General features: G+C 45.6%; 1 protein-coding gene across 1 annotated transcript in view; it reads right to left on the bottom strand.

Annotated features, from left to right (window-relative positions):
• CCDC3 (coiled-coil domain containing 3) overlaps positions 1-18,915 on the bottom strand; it is a 93,328-nt gene that overhangs the window by 33,291 nt on the left and 41,122 nt on the right. The window lies entirely within an intron of this gene.

The following is an 18,915-nucleotide window of genomic DNA, read 5'->3' as shown; positions in this document are numbered from 1 at the left end:
ACTCAAGGAAATTCTCCCATGCATGGACTATCTTATGATTTGATGCCATTGCATCTTCAGTGTCCTTGGCCTGAAATGCTGGTCTTCTTTGACATCATCCCATTGTCCTGTAAGTCCCAGGTCTGGTATGACCCCCTCAAAACATGCCCTTAACCCCAGCATCTGCAGAGTAAACCAAACTCTCATCTGTGCTATCTGTGTACTGTGTACAAATCCAGCACAGCTGCAGTTTGCTAACATCCTGCTGCAATTTACCTGCTTATGTGTTTTACTCTCCAACCAGATTGTGAGCCCCCTGAGGTCTACAGAGCCTCATATCCAGTAAGTGTTTATTGGGGGCAAAAATGAATACAGAAATGAATGAATGAGTAAACCAGTCAGTGCCCCTGGAGTCCTCCTGCTCAGCCTTAGCCCATCTCATCCTATCCCCGTAAATTATAAGGAAATTTAAAAGATTAAAATATATAAACATGCAAATCAAATAGTGTATGGCCTGAAGCAAAAGGAAAATAGAAAGTCAAAGCTGGTGGTGCTGTCACAGGCAGAGCTCCGGGAAGTCAATGGGCTATGCCCCTGGCACTGCCCATCTGAACATGCGCCGGGCACATCCTCCCTGGAGTCCTGCTGCTCACTCGATTCAGATACATGCTGAGAGGGTGGCTCACTCGGGCTTAACCCTGGGGAACTGGGACTCTGGGACTGGGGAAGAGCCCAGAGGGCTCGTGGGCACTCAGGCAGGGGGTGCCGACCCAAAGGGAAGGACCTTTCACGTGGGAAGAGGAAAATAGGGGAAGTCAAAAAAGGGTTCAGGGTGGGGATGGCAATCTTTTGTGATAAAAGGCCAGTGAATAGGTATTTTTGCCTTGTGAGGCCCTCAGCCTGGAACACCATTCATCCAGACCATTTCAGCCCAGAAACAACTACACACAATCCCCAACACCAACCAGGGCTGTGAACCAGTTTACACATGCTGAAATACGAATTTCTTACCATTCGCATGTCACAAAAGTTTTTGTTACACTTAAAAATGTGAAAACCATGGGACTTCCCTAGTAGTCCAGTGGTTAGGAAGGACTCCGTGCTCCCAGTGCAGGGAGCCTGGGTTTGATCCCTGCTCAGGGAAATAGATCCCCCACACTGCAACTAAGAAGTTTGCATGCCACAATGAAAAGATCCCACATGCCACGACTGAGGCCCGGCACAGCCAGATAAATAAGTAGATAAAAAATAAATTTAAAAAAGTGTAAAAACCATACCTGGCTCAGGAGCCATACAAAGATAAACAGTGGGCCAGAAGTGACCAGCTGAGGCCAGAGGCCCGAAGTTTCTCAACCTCTATCTTAGTGTAGAGAAATCATGCTATGTAATGTCTGAAAATCTCCACTCAGAAAGCCAATACTGACATGTATGTGTGTAACTGAATCACTTTGCTGTATACCTGAAACTAACACAGCATTATAAATGAACTATGTGCCGGGCTTAGTCACGTCAGTCCTGTCTAACTCTTTGTGACCCCATGCACTCTAGCCCAGGCTACATGCACAGGCTTCTCTAGCCACAGGATTCTCCAGGCAAGAACACTGGAGTGAGTTGCTGTGCCTTCTTCCAGGAGATATTCCCAACCCAGAGATCAAACCCAGGTCTCCCACACTGCAGGTGGGTTCTTTACCATCTGAGCCACCAGGGAAGACCAAGAATACTGGAGTGGGTAGCCTATCCCTTCTCCAGGGGATGTTCCCGACCCAGGAATCAAACTGGGGTCTCTTGCATTTTAGGCAGATTCTTTACAGCTGAGCTACCAAGGAAGTGAAAATTTAAGAAAAGAAAACAAATACTACATTAGTTTACTCAGAATACTCATGATCTGAGCTATGCCAAATATCAGTATTTCTAGAATTTGGATATTTTAAGTCCGAACAAACACAATGTTCATAAAAGACTTCATCCAACTCAAATGCTTTTTGATTTTGGATGATCTTACTGTTTCCTTCCATGATAAAGGTTATTGAATGGGCTATTTAATAGATACTTGCCCAGTTATAATCCAGTGTGCTGGATCATAGAAAAAGCAAGAGAGTTCCAGAAAAACATCTATTTCTGCTTTATTGACTATGCCAAAGCCTTTGACTGTGTGGATCACAATAAACTGTGGAAAATTCTTCAAGAGATGGGAATACCAGACCACCTGATCTGCCTCTTGAGAAATTTGTATGCAGATCAGGAAGCAACAGTTAGAACTGGACATGGAACAACAGACTGGTTCTAAATAGGAAAAGGAGTTTGTCAAGGCTGTATATTGTCACCCTGTTTATTTAACTTATATGCAGAGTACATCATGAGAAACACTGGACTGGAAGAAACACAAGCTGGAATCAAGATTGCCGGGAGAAATATCAATAACCTCAGATATGCAGATGACACCACCCTTATGGCAGAAAGTGAAGAGGAACTCAAAAGCCTCTTGATGAAAGTGAAAGTGGAGAGTGAAAAAGTTGGCTTAAAGCTCAACATTCAGAAAATGAAGATCATGGCATCCAGTCCCACCACTTCATGGGAAATAGATGGGGAAACAGTGGAAACAGTGTCAGACTTTATTTTTCTGGGCTCCAAAATCACTACAGATGGTGACTGCAGCCATGAAATTAAAAGACACTTACTCCTTGGAAGGAAAGTTATGACCAACCTAGATAGCATATTCAAAAGCAGAGACATTACTTTGCCAACAAAGGTTCGTCTAGTCAAGGCTATGGTTTTTCCTGTGGTCATGTATGGATGTGAGAGTTGGACTGTGAAGAAGGCTGAGCACCGAAGAATTGATGCTTTTGAACTGTGGTGTTGGAGAAGACTCTTGAGAGTCCCTTGGACTGCAAGGAGATCCAAGCAGTCCATTCTGAAGGAGATCAGCCCTGGGATTTCTTTGGAAGGAATGATGCTAAAGCTGAAACTCCAGTACTTTGGCCACCTCATGCGAAGAGTTGACTCATTGGAAAAGACTCTGATGCTGGGAGGGATTGGGGACAGGAGGAGAAGGGGACGACAGAGGATGAGATGGCTGGATGGCATCGCTGACTTGATGGACGTGAGTCTGAGTGAACTCTGGGAGTTGGTGATGGACAGGGAGGCCTGGTGTGCTGCGATTCATGGGGTCGCAAAGAGTTGGACACGACTGAGCGACTGATCTGATCTGACTCTAAAAAATGAGTTTTGTCCATGACAACAAGTAAGGGACTCAGTCACAATGTGTGTGTCACCTGGGAGACTCCCAGGAGAGCCCTGCAAAATCCATTGCCATCTGCCGTTCCATTTTTACTGTCTGGATTAGCCACATAGACATCACCAGCTGTCACTCACAGCCCAGTACTCAACCACCACACACCACCCACAACATCCAACTGTTCTTCAATTTTTTGATGACCCATCATTTATTTTTAAACGTTTAGAGTAAGTCTGTTATTGTCCATACACATCTGGTATTTAGACTCTTCATCTGGTATATCGAACGCAGCTATGAGTCCCCAAATTGTTTACCGAGTCCCTGTCAGATTCCGTTAAATACTAAGCTCTGTTAATTCAAATAAAAAATAACTTAACTCACTTTCCAAGGACACATCTGCTAGACAATTTGCAGAATTCCACTTAAGAAAATCCTACTTGCCCGCTGATGGGGATTCCATCCTGCCCCCACCCCATCCTGCTCCATCCATCACTTGATTCCTGTCTGAAAACAACACCTGCCTGAGGCAAAGCCCAGTTATTTCCAAGCCTGTCCACGGTTATTACAAGGCAGGATGTTGGAAGTGAAGAGAGGGAGAAAAGTTCCAAGTGAGCCCTGTGGATCGTCTGGCTTGTAAACAAGATGCAGATTCAGTAACTTTACTCTTATTTCCCTGACTTGTGACCACTACATGTTGCTCTTCTGCCAAACCACCAGCCCCATGGTCAGAAGGAAAAACTCCCTCACTCCATCATTCTGCACTTTTCGAGATTACACTGAGCTGTCCCGAAAGCTCAGGATGATACTCGTTAGGCCAGTTTTCCCGTCTAGCATATCTACAGAGAAAATATGGTGAAGATGGACACCAATGGGCCCTCCACCTCACAGAGCCAGGGAGTTAGCACCAGACCCAGTGGCAGAGCTCAAATCCACTCCTTGTTCCCTCTTCCTGCACACAGAAGCCTGATTCTGTTCGCCTTCCTCCTGGTCTCGGACTCAGAGAAAAGGCCCTTTCCAGCTCTCGAAGGATTAGGATCCAGGAGGGGGATCTTGATGAGTCTAAGGTCAGACTCTACACTAGCAACAGGAATCACACTTGTTTCACCATAGTCTAAGCCTGGGGCTTTTGGTGGTGGCTTGATTATCATGGGCTGTTAAACTCAAAATGAATTAAAGAGCTAAGTATAAAGCCAGACAATGAAAAACTCTTAGAGGAAAACATAGGCAAAATATTCTTTGACATAAATTATAGCAAGATCTTTTATGATGCACCTTCTAGAATAATCAAAATAAAAACAAAAGTAAACAGATGGGACCTCAGATCAGATCAGATCAGATCAGTTGCTCAATCGTGTCTGACTCTTTGCGACCCCATAAATCACAGCACGCCAGACCTCTCTGTCCATCACCAACTCCCGGAGTTCACTCAGACTCATGTCCATCGAGTCAGTGATGCCATCCAGCCATCTCATCCTCTGTCGCCCCCTTCTCCTCCTGCCCCCAATCCCTCCCAGCATCAGAGTCTTTTCCAATGAGTCAACTCTTCGCATGAGGTGGCCAAAGTACTGGAGTTTCAACTTTAGCATCATTCCTTCCAAAGAAATCCCAGGGCTGATCTCCTTCAGAATGGACTGCTTGGATCTCCTTGCAGTCCAAGGGACTCTCAAGAGTCTTCTCCAACACCACAGTTCAAAAGCATCAATTCTTCGGTGCTCAGCCTTCTTCACAGTCCAACTCTCACATCCATACATGACCACAGGAAAAACCATAGCCTTGACTAGACGAACCTTTGTTGGCAAAGTAATGTCTCTGCTTTTGAATATGCTATCTAGGTTGGTCATAACTTTCCTTCCAAGGAGTAAGTGTCTTTTAATTTCATGGCTGCAGTCACCATCTGCAGTGATTTTGGAGCCCAGAAAAATAAAGTCTGACACTGTTTCCACTGTTTCCCCATCTATTTCCCATGAAGTGGTGGGACTGGATGCCATGATCTTCATTTTCTGAATGTTGAGCTTTAAGCCAACTTTTTCACTCTCCACTTTCACTTTCATCAAGAGGCTTTTGAGTTCCTCTTCACTTTCTGCCATAAGGGTGGTGTCATCTGCATATCTGAGGTTATTGATATTTCTCCCGGCAATCTTGATTCCAGCTTGTGTTTCTTCCAGTCCAACATTTCTCATGGACCTAATTAAACTTAAAAGCTTTGGCACAGCAAAGAAAATAATAAACAAGACAAAAAGACAACCTTCAGAATGGGAGAAATATTTGCAAATGAAACAACTGACAAGGGATTAATCTCCAAAATATACAAATAGCTCGGGCAGCTCAGTATAAAAAAAAAACGCAAACAATCCAATCTAAAAATGGGCAGAAGATCTAAATAGACATTTCTCCTAAGAAGACATACAGATGGGCAACAGGCACATGAAAAGATGCTCAACATCTCTAATTATTAGAGAAATGCAAATCAAAACTACAATGAGGTGCCACCTCCCACCAGTCAGAAAGCCATCATCACAACATCTACAAACAATAAAGGCTAGAGCCAGGAGAGAAGGGAATCTTCCTGCACTGCTGGTGGGAACATAAACTGATACAGCCGCTATGGAGACCAGTATGGAGGTTCCTCAAAAAAAAACTAAAAAATAGAACTACCACATGCCCCAGCAATCCCACTCCTGGGCATTTACCTGGACAAAATCAAAATTCAAAAAGATATGCACCCCAGTGTTCAGTGTAGCCCTATATACAATGGCCTGGACATGGAAGCAACCTAAATGTCCATCAACAGAGGAGTGGATAAAGGAGATGTGGTACATAGAGACAATGGAAGAGCATTCAGCATTAAAAGGGAATGAAACTGGGTCATTTGGAAAGACTTGGATGGACTTACAGACTGTCATACAGGGGGAAGTAAGTCAGAAAGAGAAAAACAAACATTATATATTAATACATGCACGTGAAATCTAGAAAATGGTATAGATGGCCTTTACTTGCAAAGCAGAAAGAGACACAGATGGAGAGAACAAACACATGGATACCAAGAGGGTGGGATGAACCGGGAGGTTGGGATTGACATATATACACTATGGATACTATGTTTAAAACAGATAACTAATGAGAACCTACTGCAGAGGACAGGGACCTCCACACGATGCTCTGTGGTGACCTTAATAGGAAGGAAACCCGGGGGAATATAAATATATACATATAGCCGATTCACTTTGCTGTACAACAGAATCTAATACATCATTGTAAAATTAAACATTTCAATTAAACTTTATTTTAAAAATAATAATGCAATTCTGGCCAAGGAAACGACAAAGACCTCTTCTCGATGAGGCTTTAGTCAAGCTGCTCTGAGGCCTGGTGGAGAAGAGGACCTTGTGCTGAAAACACTCCAGCTTCCAGCACAAACAGTCTTATCCCTGCTGCTGCTGCTGCTAAGTCGCTTCAGTTATGTCTAACTCTGTGCCACCCCATAGACGGCAGCCCACCAGGCTCCCCCATCCCTGGGATTCTCCAGGCAAGAACACTGGAGTGGGTTCTCCAATGCATGAAAGTGAAAAGTGAAAGTGAAGTTGCTCAGTCGTGTCCAACCCTCAGTGACCCCATGGACTATAGCCTACCAGGCTCCGCCACCCATGGGATTTTCCAGGCAAGAACACTGGAGTGGGGTACCACTTCCTTCTCCAATGCGTGAAAGTGAAAAGTGAAAGGGAAGTTTCTCAGTCATGTCCGACTCTTAGCAACCCCATGGACTGCAGCCTACCAGGCTCCGCCGTCCATGGGATTTTCCAGGCAAGAGTACTGGAGTGGGGTGCCATTGCCTTCTCCGAGTCTTACCCCTGCACCCCATTAAAGGACATGAACCAACTCTAATGAGGCTTCTAGCAGCCTGTGGACACGTCCATGGGTGGATCCAGTGCCCTATAAGTTCTGATCAGAAAAGACTCAAAGCTGCCAAAAGAATTTACCACTTGTCTCTGTCAACAGCCTGACAGGGCCTTGATCTCCCTCTTCTTAAAGCATTTATTAAAAAAAAAAAAATCTCTTGCAATTTTAAGTCCTCCTTCTGTTCCTTTGAGATGTACTGGGTTGGCCAAAAAATTTGCTTGGGTTTTATGAAAGAAAAACCAAAACTAACTTTTTGGCCAACCCAATATATGTATCTCCTATAACTAAGGAGTGTCTTTCTCCAGGACCTGAGAGCCATTCCCGTCTAATGCAATCATCAGGAGCACCTCGGTCTCCCAGGCTCTGTGGGACACTAGGAACCAGCTTCCACTTCCACCAGTACCAGGTAGCAAATCCATGTGGCCTCATGGATGTAGGCTACTGATTAAGCAGCTTCCTTTCTGAGATTTTCCCTGCCTACGCTCAAGCCCCCTACTCATTCTTCTATTACAACACCCAGCTGCCTCTATCTGGATCAGAGTTGAGTTCAGTTCTATGTATACACAAGTCTCTCTCTCTCGCCTACCATCATAGTACTGAGTGAAATCTGTCTTTCCCACCTTTAACTTATGGCAGGCTTTTTTTTTTTTTTTTTTTTTACCTGAAACATAAGGAAAGTCTGCTAAAGGGCTGCTAGTAGGATTCCAACCACCCAAGACTATGAAGGAATTTGGGGAGAAATTTCCATTTGGGATACAGCAGTTGTGTGAGGAGGTGATTTCTAGGGTTGCAACCTTGCACCATGAGGGAATAAACTCAAAGACTATGCTGAGAGCCCAGGGAGCCAGGACCCTGCCAGCCTGAGCTTCTGATGACACTAGATACGGACCCTGGACCCATGTGGCCCTGGGATGCTTATTATAGGAGATGAATAAGCATCCTACTGTTTAGGCTGCTTTGCATGTGATCCTGAAGCCAAACACATTCTAAGTGATTCAACCCACAGGATGAAGAGCTGCCCAGAGGATGTGGCAGAAATATAGTAGTGCCCAAGGAGCGTCAGGGATTGTGACCACTGTAGAGCACAAATGCAACCCAGAACTCCAATAGGGAAAAAGGATCTCCGGCCCATGAAACTGACAAGCCCAAGCCTGAGTTTCGGTTCTGGACTCAGCTATGCTGACAAGGCCATCAGAAGCCTCTTCCATCTCCTTTGCTTTCCCTGGCGTCAATCTCATCCTCAGCAGGTCCATCCCATGTCACAGTGAAGATGCCAACGGCGTCAGGTGTACATTCCTCCAACTGGCAACCCCAAAAGGAAAGGGGAGCCTCTGTCCTTACAGTTCCAGCAAAGAACTGAAGCCAATGGCCCATTTCTTAGACACTGACCGTGGCCAGCAGATGTGAGTTCTACTGGGCCAGGCCTTCCTCACAGGGAGGTCATCAGTTCAATGAGAAAGGTGGCTGTAGGGAAAGTTGGGGTGCCACTGCCAAAAGCAAGAAGATGGCTGAGACAGCAGCTGTCCACAAATGGTGGGAGTGAAATTAAATCTAGGACTCTGATAACTGTCCTCCAACAACAACTGCCCCAATTCACTGTGACCTAGGGAGGGCACCCCTCCCACCTCGCCCACATTATCATTTATTATTATTACTTTACAAGCTACAAACACTATGCTTTATTATTCCTGAGCATAGTGCCTGGCTTACAATAACCACTACTCACCCAAGCGTCCCATCATTTGCATCTAGAGGGGTCAGGGGAACCCAAGGACCAGCTCGTAGCAAGCCATCTCTATGGACTTAGTATCTCCTCTACTCAAACAACAGAACATCAGAGCTGAAAGAAACCTTAGAAACCTTTTAGGCCAAACCTCTCAGACTATGGTCAGAAAAAATCTGCGCACCAGAGAGGGTTGGAGGTGTGGCCTCAATCACTGACTCAATGGACATGAGTTCGAGTAAACTCCGGGAGTTGGTGATGGACAGGGAGGCCTGGCGTGCTGCAGTTTATGGGGTCGCAAAGAGTCGGACACGACTGAGCGACTGAACTGAACTAGACCAGAGAGGGTTGGAGATGTGGCCTGGATGTCAAGGCTGGTCAGGGTCAAGGTCAGGGCTGGGACCTCTTCCCAGCCCAGTGTTTACTTCATCATGTGGCACCCAGAACACTTACAGGAAAATTAAAATGTTCCCTCCTGTCTTAACAGTTTTCTCAGCATAACTGTACTATCCTTGAGGGTAAAAAGCAATGAAAAGAAGAGACACAAGGTTTTTGAATCTCTGTTGTGCATTTTCCTCCAATTCCACAGGCCTTTGGGATTACTTATTTTTTACTGTTTCCCTTGCATGTGTTTGGAAAGAGTGCAGGAGAAGAGCCAGAACAAAGAAAGGCTGGGGCAAGAAAGATCACTGGAAGCCAGAAGGATGTGTCTGGGTCCTGGTGACTCCAAGGATGGAAATTCCCTGCCCCTGGGTTCAAGGCTTATCTGTTCATTGGCCAGAGAAGGCAGCTGCCAGACACGGGAGATTTATAATGTGACATTCCAGCCCTGATCCCTGTGGAACAAACAGGGCAAAGCCCACAGTACTCAGCGTCGCCCAGTACTTCTGTACTGGGCTCCAGATCCTTCCCACCACAATGACAAATGAGGCAGAATCGAAACGCAGGGTGGGGCAGGGGATGCTGGGCCGTGGGGAAAGGAGAGTTGTAGGAAGGACCCCAGGCCCCCGAAGGGGGCAAGGCTGCACAACCCTCCCCAGGCCCAAGGGTTTGGAGAAGTCACCACCTTACCAGAGCCACTCTGTGGGCCAAACTCAGCCAGCCAGATCCCAACTTGGGATTTCAGTCCCAACACCCAGAAGCAGCTCTACTAAAATAAAACCGCCAAACAGGATGGTACATGGCAAGTTCTCCAGGGGGTACAAAGCTCTGCACACAAACACCGGGAGCTTTGGGGGGACTTCTTAGCCTCACAGTTTAGGTTGGTCTGTTTAGAATGTGCTGTCTCAGTGGGAAAAAAGTAGTCAGGAGGTGGAACAGATGTGCCTAACCCCAGGGAAGAGCCCAGAAATAGCACCAATACCCCCTTAGCAATATGGATCCCCTTGAAAGTGCTGTCAGAGAGCATCACCATCCTGAAACCGCCCCGGGGATCTGCAGAGAAGCATGGGCTTGGGACCCCGCACACTCAAGCTCCAGCCCAGACTGCCCTCACCAGCTCGGTGACTTCACCTCACCCTGTCTCTGCTTCCACGCCTATGACATGAAGGTCCTAAGAGTACACACATCGTAGGGCTGTTGTGGAAACCTAGCGTCTCCAGAGCCTGCCGTGACTGTTCCCAAAAATGTGTCATGAAAGGACACAGCAGGTGGATCGACTCCTTGCTCCAGTATTTCCTTCAAAGCCAAAGAAGAACCAGAAGGGCATGAGAAATGCAGAGAGGGCAGAGGCTTCCAGCAGCCTTAAATTATCCACGCAACAGCTTATGTGGCAAACCTATTCACAGAAAGGACTCTTGTGAGCCTTAGAAAAGATGCTGCATACATAATTGGGTTGTTTTTTCTGCTGCTTATTTTCAAGGCCCTATACAACTAGCCCAGTTTGAGCCCACTGTTTGCTCAGAAGCCTGGAGAACTCAGGGCAAAGAAGGGCTTTGCATGAGGAAGTTAACAGAAGCACTTAGGCTCATGGTGCTGGGGATGCGCTAAGCACTTCCCACCCGCAAGAAACCAGCTGAAATCAGTACAGTTACCACTTCAACCTTCCATGGTGCAGGTCTGCACTACAACCCCCCCAATGCGGCTTCCAAATAGTTACTTTTGGTCTCAATTTCAAAGAAAATACTCAGGTCACCTCAAGGAAGACCCCCTTTTTGAGAGACATGAGAGAAAATGTCAGCCTCTGAGAGAGGAAGAAATGATCATTTGGATCAGTGGATACTAGATGTCAGATCAGAGACTGGCAAACAGCAGAGTTTAGTAGGCCGATGATAAATAATGGAGTGTAGCTTCCTGAGATTCAGACTCAAACTTGATACAAGGCCAAGAAGAGTGAAAACAGAAACTGCTGTTTTTCGCACCAGAGGAAGAACTCCCAAATTTCTCCCTGCCTTCTCTGGCTTCCCTGAAGTCGAAGGATTTGATATGACGAGATCTACTGGCAGATGGACACCCTCCCTTCAAAGTGATTTGCTTTAGATCTAGGAAAAATACCTAATGATCAGCAAACCCCCTGAACCTCTTCAAACCATAAGGAGTAATCAACGAGTTAACGTAAATAAGCATTCCCTTTTAGAACTGTTCCTTCCTTTCTGCTTCTAAAGACAGGTAATTTTGCAGTTGTCAGCTATTACATTGAAAATACCCTATCAAGTGGCTGGCAGAAAAATCTAAGACCCAAATAACATAAAACACCATCAGATACAACAGGGACCTTTTTTAAATCATACACTGTGAAAATGAACTCCAAAATCATTCAGAATACACAGAGTACATTTTTTCCTGAGTAATGCATCAAACATGGTCTTAGGAAGATTATTTTTAGTTCTAGTTAAAAGCTTCAAGAAGCCAAGTTTTTTCTTTTCCTTGGCTAGGATTGCCATAGCTTTTATATGGTTTCTTACAAGTGTACGTGTGTGCTTTTCATAAAGAGATATTTAAACTTACACACACAGATACATAACACACAATTTTCCAGCTCCATTCTCCCCCCATCAAGAGTAATGGAATCTAAGCTTTTTATTTGGTTAAGAGACCTCCAGCTGTGTTAAGAATACTTCTGCAGTTAAATACCATTTTCAACTAGTGAAAGAAAATAGCTGTGGGAAAGAGGAGACTTCTGAGACTGGAATTCATTAACACGTTGGACAATAGTATTTTTCCTTTATTTAGAAAGCTGCTCCAACTCCTCCCAAGATAAAGACGATGACCAAATATAGGCCAACTGCTCACTCTGGCTCCTCTTTGGTTCTCTGCACCAACTAGATTTTCCCTCTCTTGTTTACCTTTGGCATCTGTCTTCTTTCATCTCTTACCAAACAATACCATTCACAATACTACTTTTTATTGATATGGCATGCAGGCTCATCAAAAACACATATGCAGTACAGTAAGCCTAAATCCTTCCTCCTTCCTATTAAAGTACAATGTTGTTAAAAGTTCCTCCCTTTTCACGTGGCCATTACTTCAGGAGGGGTTGTTCTAGGAGGTGGGTCCTTATTGGGCCAAGTTAAATAAGGTACAGGTATGTGACACTCTTCTGGCCAATGACATGTGAGAGAAAGTCTGCCACGTTGTGGGGAAGGAGAAATTGTTCATGAGAATAATTTTCTTTGTTCTCAACAAAAGCTATGCAGGAAAAGAGAATGTCTCCCTCTTTTGGATCCTGTGGGACCTGGAGTGGGTGCCTTGAGCTGCTGCAGCAGCCTTCTTGCCACCATGAGGGAAGCTAGTCTGAGGACGCAGAGTTACCCGGAGGGGACAGAGAGCCCTGACTGCACTGTCTCTGCAGTTGCCGTACTTTTTGCTTTCTTGCTTCATGTGATAATACATTTCCTCATTGTTTCAAATTAGCTGGGTATAGATTTCTGTCTTACTTGCAGCCAAGGCATCTGTAATTGTAAATTAAGGGAATAAGACAGAAGGAATAAGAGAAGAAGTGACTAGCCTAGAGTCACAAATCACACTGCTAGAAAATGTCCTAAGAACATGCAGACTCTGCTGCTGCTAAGTCGCTTTAGTCGTGTCCGACTCTGTGCGACCCCACAGATGGCAGCCCACCAGGCTCCCCTGTCCCTGGGATTCTCCAGCCAAGAACACTGGAGTTGGTTGCCATTTCCTTCTCCAATGCATGAAGGTGAAAAGTGAAAGTGAAGTCGCTCAGTCGTGTCTGACCCTCAGTGACCCCATGGAGCCTACCAGGCTCCTCCGTCCACGGGATTTTCCAGGCAGGAGTACTGGTGTGGGGTGCCATTGCCTTCTCCAATGCAGGCACTAAAGGACTACAGTTCATACACAAAAGCTGAAAACAAATGCTAAGAGAAAGACTTCCAAATACCGTTGTTTCATAAATTATACGTACAGACACTTTCACAATCACACACACAGTCTCTGTCTCTCTCATACATGCCGAGCACAACCCATCTTGAAATTATGGTTAGCAAGTTCATTAACTACAGCTCAATATATATTTCTGTCTCCTATCCCCAAAGATTGTTGGATTTTGAGAGAGAGAGATTACAGGTATAAGTCACTAAATGGATGGCATCGTCGACTCAATGGACATTAGTTTGAACAAATCCTGGGAGTTAGTGAAGGACAGGGAAGCCTGGCATGCTGCAATTCATGGGGTCGCAAAGAATTGGATACAAGAGAGACTGAACAACAACAACAAACAAGTCACTGAAAGCATCAGAAGGCACATGAAAAAGCAAAATTTTTTAAATTAAACTACAATGGTTTTGACTCCAATAGTTCATCTTTTTTTTTTTTCCTGGTTCATCTTTTAGTAAAATCAAGTGACCAGCCTCCAGAATATAAGTGTATAAATAAGACAGTGATCTATCATTCACTGTTAATGCTTCTTTTCTCCTTTGAGGCTGAGTCACTGACTCCTGGATGCTAGAGGTGTGGGAGCTTCAGCTGGAAAGAGGCACCATGCAAAATAGAACTCAGAGCTGGTTCTCCCCAAGGAGATGTCTACACTACTATACACTCTGCAGAATGACACAGCAAAGAGGCAGACCCCATACACGTGGGACTCAGCACAGGATTCACTCTGAATGATAAACCTTTAAGTTCTATGAAAGTGAATTAAGAGTTCATTTTCAGTGGCCACCCATCATTAAGAGTCTCCAGCACAGAGGGCAAATCCTCCCATCCAGGTATCTGACGTTCATGTCCTTCGTGAGCCTTTCCCCAGAGGCTCCTAAGGCCCTGTCTCAATAGATCTGTCATGGTCTGTGGACAAGAAGCTTTCTGGGAGAGATGTAAATGAGCTCTAAAGAAGTCACAGCCCTCAGCATCAGATCTGGGGGCCAAGTCACTTCTAAACAGTAATATCTGGTGGAGGACTCTCCTTCTGTGCTGTCTAGTTTCTGTGTAGAGGGTCCTTCACTAGAGGCTTCCCACTCACACTCCCACCCCCGACCGGGGATAGGGAGTGAGTCTCGTTTATTTGAGAACAGAAATGGCACCTGCCTGCCTCACTTGGCCCCACCATCTCTGCTTACCCTTTTAGGAACTAGCTGACCACTGGGAACTCCCTGTTCCAGTCTCTTATCAAAGCTGAACACACTAGCACATCACAGCCCATAGACACAGGCCACGGCATTCCAGAGCCACCTGTGCCTGCCTGGGTGGACGAGTCCGTCCAATCCTGAACTGGGCAGTCAACCCTCCCACCTGCAGTGGGAGCCACACTTCCCAGTACCATCTTGATCAGTGTAACAAAAAGCAGTCTTCAAGTCAATCAGAACATGGGTGAGGAAGCTAGTGGCTATGTACAGAGCTCACTCAAACCCAACATCTTCCAAAAACAGAGCAGCTTCCCTACCCTTGACTGTGTCCAGTGCTTGATGGCATCTGAAGGATGTGATGGCCCATATCCTATCTCTTTGGGCTTTCTCAATACACCTGGGAGGAAGACAGAATTTATTATCCCAAATGGACCCTGGTGTAAAAAGTAAGTCCCAGAAATGTTAAGTGATGGGTCCAGAGCTCAGCACTGCACAGCATCCCTGATCAATTGCCAGTTCTGAGCTTCTGTTCTCTGAGCACACCTTTCCCTCCCCACTTCCTCCAAGGCTCCAGGAACCGTGAGCTGTGTCTGAGCCATGACCGGGCAGAAAGGAAACTCCCTGGATATGGCGGTCCTGCCTTTTAAAGGCTGTTTTAGTACAACACCATTTATTCTGGTTCTGTCTAATAGAGAGCCTAATTTACTAGAAGTCCCAACTTTAATATTTCCTCACCTCTGAGGCTCTAACCAGGCAAAGAAGATAATTAGATGAACTCGTTTGTTATTTCAATGACCTTATTTTTCTTTCTGAAGCACTATGTCTCCACCCAAACTAGAGACTCTTAAAGAATTCTTTCAAAGCCACTCCACACTGAGTCAGTTGAACTGAGGTAGATGAACCTAGAACCTGTTCTACAAAGCGAAGTAAGTCAGAAAGAGAAAAGCAAATGTTGTATATTGATGCATATATTTGAAATCTAGAAAAATGGCACGGATGAACCTGATTCTGGGAAGGAATGGATACAGACATACAGGACGGACCTGTGGACACTGCGGGGGAAGGAGAGGGCGGGGCGTTCTGCGAGAGCGGCACTGATATACATACACTGCCATGTGTGATATAGCTAGCTAGTGGGAAGCTGGTGCACAGCACAGGGAGCTCAGCCTGTGCTCTCTGATAACTTAGAGGGGAGGGAGGGAGGCTCAAGAGGGAAGGCATATATGTACACTCTTGGCCGATTCACATCATTGTATGGCATAAACCAACACAACGTTGTGAAACAGTTATACTCCAATTAAAAAAAAAGCCACTCCACAAACTGACTAATAAACTAAGCAATTAGAAAGTGCTTCACAAAGGTGGGCGTGTCATCAGACACACTGATTCTCAGTGTCCACACTCTAAAGTGGGAAGCTGTCTCCTTACAGGTGCAGCATCAAGGCAGGTAATTAAGACACACATTAACAAAGCTATAGTATTCTGAAGGGAAGAGAAGTCCTTGATTATCATGATGTGAAATCAGACCCTGAGCTGTCAGCTGCCCTCAGAAACCTCCCTCCTTCCCTGTGCCCCGGGCTATGTGGATTATATTTACATTGTGCGGTAAAACCCGGACTTGCTGAAGCAGTCAGCTGACACACGTTCAGCTGACTCAAGGCCTGGGCAGGAAACGCAAGTGCTGTTACCCTTCCTCACGTGACCCAGGACAATTTCTTGCCCTAACTGGGTCATGCACAGAGAACACCAGTGACTCGTGGAGGACCTCAGACCTCCTGCCTGAAGCACAACTTCCCAAGATGGGGCCAGAAGGTGCAGGTGTGGACGAGCAGGAATGTATTCCCTGCAGTCCTGAAGGACCTCTTCCTTGTCAAATCCGGCATCTTTCCACGGCTTCAGCTCTTGGCACTGCTGCCTTACTCCCCCACCACCCCCGGCTGTCTCTGTGAAAGGTCCCACCACACTGAGGCCTCCTGCCCTCCCACCCACATTCCCCACAGCTGGCCAGGGGGCTGCCAGGCTGACTCTAGTCCTTCTATCTTCCCTCAACTGCAGCCAAAGCCCCAAAGCTTGGTTCTCGACTTCAGGTCTCTCATCTCCTCCAGGAGGGGCTCATTCTGCCTTGTGGCTGCAACCATCACCTCCCAGGCCGGGAACACCATCTTCTCCCCACCTCTCACCCCACTGCCTGCAGGAGAGTAATTCTGTCCAACCATCACCTCACGCCATCCACAACCCAGGCCAAACGTACTATTCCCATCCAAGGCCTCTCATGCAATTCCTCTCCCCAATTTTGCTTGTGGTTTTGTCTTTGCTGTTCTGTTTTTGTTTTCATGATACTCACAGTCAAGCAGGCTTCAACCTCTGAGAATCCACAGCATCTTGAACCTCACTGGCACCTCATCCCCAGTTTCTAAAGCCAGCTGGAGATTTTGGCCACAGGTCCAGGGGCCATACAGCTGGTTTCTGATGTGTTATCCAGTCTGCCATCCCGGGTTTTCTGGTGGGCCAGACTGCCTACCCTAAGCCACGTCCCACTCTTTGCTGCAGTCCTGATATGTTCCTAGTTCTTATCAGGTCCCCATCCACCAGAGTTGGGGAGAAGCCTGTTTCATAGCAAACTGGAATCTCTAGATCATGTTCCACATGCCTTTAAAAATGAGGAATTCTACAACCTTCCTGACTTCAGACTATACTACAAAGCTATAGTCATTAAGACAGCATGGCACTGGCACAAAAACCGAAATGGAGACCAATGGAACAAGACAGAAAGTCCAGAGATAAACTCACACACTTCTGGGTACCTTATTTTTTTTACAAAGGAGGCAAGAATACACAGTGGGGCAAAGAGAGTCTCTTCAATAAGTGGTTCTAGGAAAACTGAAGAGCTACATGTAAAAGAATGAAATTGGAATACTCCCTACACCATACACAAAAATAAACTCAAAATGGATTAAAGACCTAAATAGAAGACCAGAAACTATAAAACTCTTAGAGGAAAACATAGGTAGGACAGTCTATGACATAAATCACAGCAAGATCCTCTATAACCCACCTCCTAGAGTAATGGAAATAAAAACAAAAATAAACAAGTGGGACCTAATTAAACTTAAAAGCTTTTGCACAGCAAAGGAAACTATAAACAAGGTAAAAAGACAACCCTCAGAATGGGAGAAAATAATAGCAAATTAAACAACTGACAAAGGATTAATTTCCAAAATATCCAAGCACCTCATGGGCTTCCCCACTGGCTCAGTGTTAAAGAATCTGCCACATTTCAGAAGATGCAGGAGATACAGGTTCAATCCCTGGGTGGGGAAGATACCCTGTAGAAAGGAAGGGCAACCCACTCCAGTATTCTTGCCTGGAGAATCCTATGGACAGAGAAGCCTGGTGAGCCACAGTCCATGGGGTCACAGACTCGGACACAACTGAGCGACTGAAAAGCACAGCAGCACGAGCAGCTCATACAAATCAATACCTGAAGAAACAAACAATCAAAGAGTGGGCAAAAGACCCAAACAGACATTTCTCCAAAGAAGACACTTTGTAGTTGGTCAGTCACCCTGGCGTGTCTGACTCTTTGCGACCCCATGTGCAGCACACCAGGCCTCCCTGTCCTTCACCATCTCCTGAAGCCTGCCCAAGTTATGTCCACTGCATCAGTGATGTTGTCTAGCCATCTCATCCTCTGATGCCCTCTTCTCCTTCTGCCCTCAATCTTTCCCAGCATCAGGGACTTTTCCAAAGAGTCAGCTGTTCGCATCACATGACCGAAATACTGGAATTTCAGCATCAGTCCTTCCAACTAGTATTCAAGGTTTATTTCTCTTAAGATTGACTGGGTTGGATCTCCTTCCTGTCCAAGGGACTCTCAGGAGTCTTCTCCAGCACCACAGTTTGAAGGCATCAATTCTTTGGTGCTCTGCCTTCTTTATGGTCCAGCTCTCACAACCGTATGTTTGCTGTGAAGACCAGAGCCTTGACTATACAGCCCTTTGTGGGCAGAGCAACGTTTCTGCTTTTCAACGCACTGTCTAGGTTTGTCATAGCTTTCCTGCCAAGAAGCAATCATCTTCTGATTTCATGGCTATAGTCACCACCCGCAGGGATATTAGAACCCAAGAAGAGGAAATTCGTCACTACTTTTACCAAAGATGGCCAATAAACACACGAAAAGTTGCTCAGCATTCCTCATTATTGGATAAATGCAGATCGAAACTACAAAGAGATATCACCCCACATCGGTCAGAATGCCATCATCAAAAAATCTATAAACAATAAATGCTGGAGAGGGTGTGGATAAAAGGGAACCCTCTTGCACTGTGGTGGGAATGTAAATTGGTGTAGCCACTATGGAAGACAATAAGGAGATTCCTTAAAAAACTAGGAATAAAACCACCATATGACCCAGCAATTCCACTACTAGGCATACACCCTGAGGAAACCAAAATTGAAAAAGACACATGTACCCCAATGTTCATTGCAGCACTATATACAATAGTATATATTGTAGCTAGGGCATGGAAGCAACCTAGATGTCCATCAACAGATGAACGGACAAA

The sequence above is a fragment of the Bos javanicus genome, chromosome 13, assembly GCF_032452875.1.
Source record: "Bos javanicus breed banteng chromosome 13, ARS-OSU_banteng_1.0, whole genome shotgun sequence".
Taxonomy (NCBI): domain Eukaryota; kingdom Metazoa; phylum Chordata; class Mammalia; order Artiodactyla; family Bovidae; genus Bos; species Bos javanicus.
This window is presented reverse-complemented; position numbering and strand designations above follow the sequence as displayed.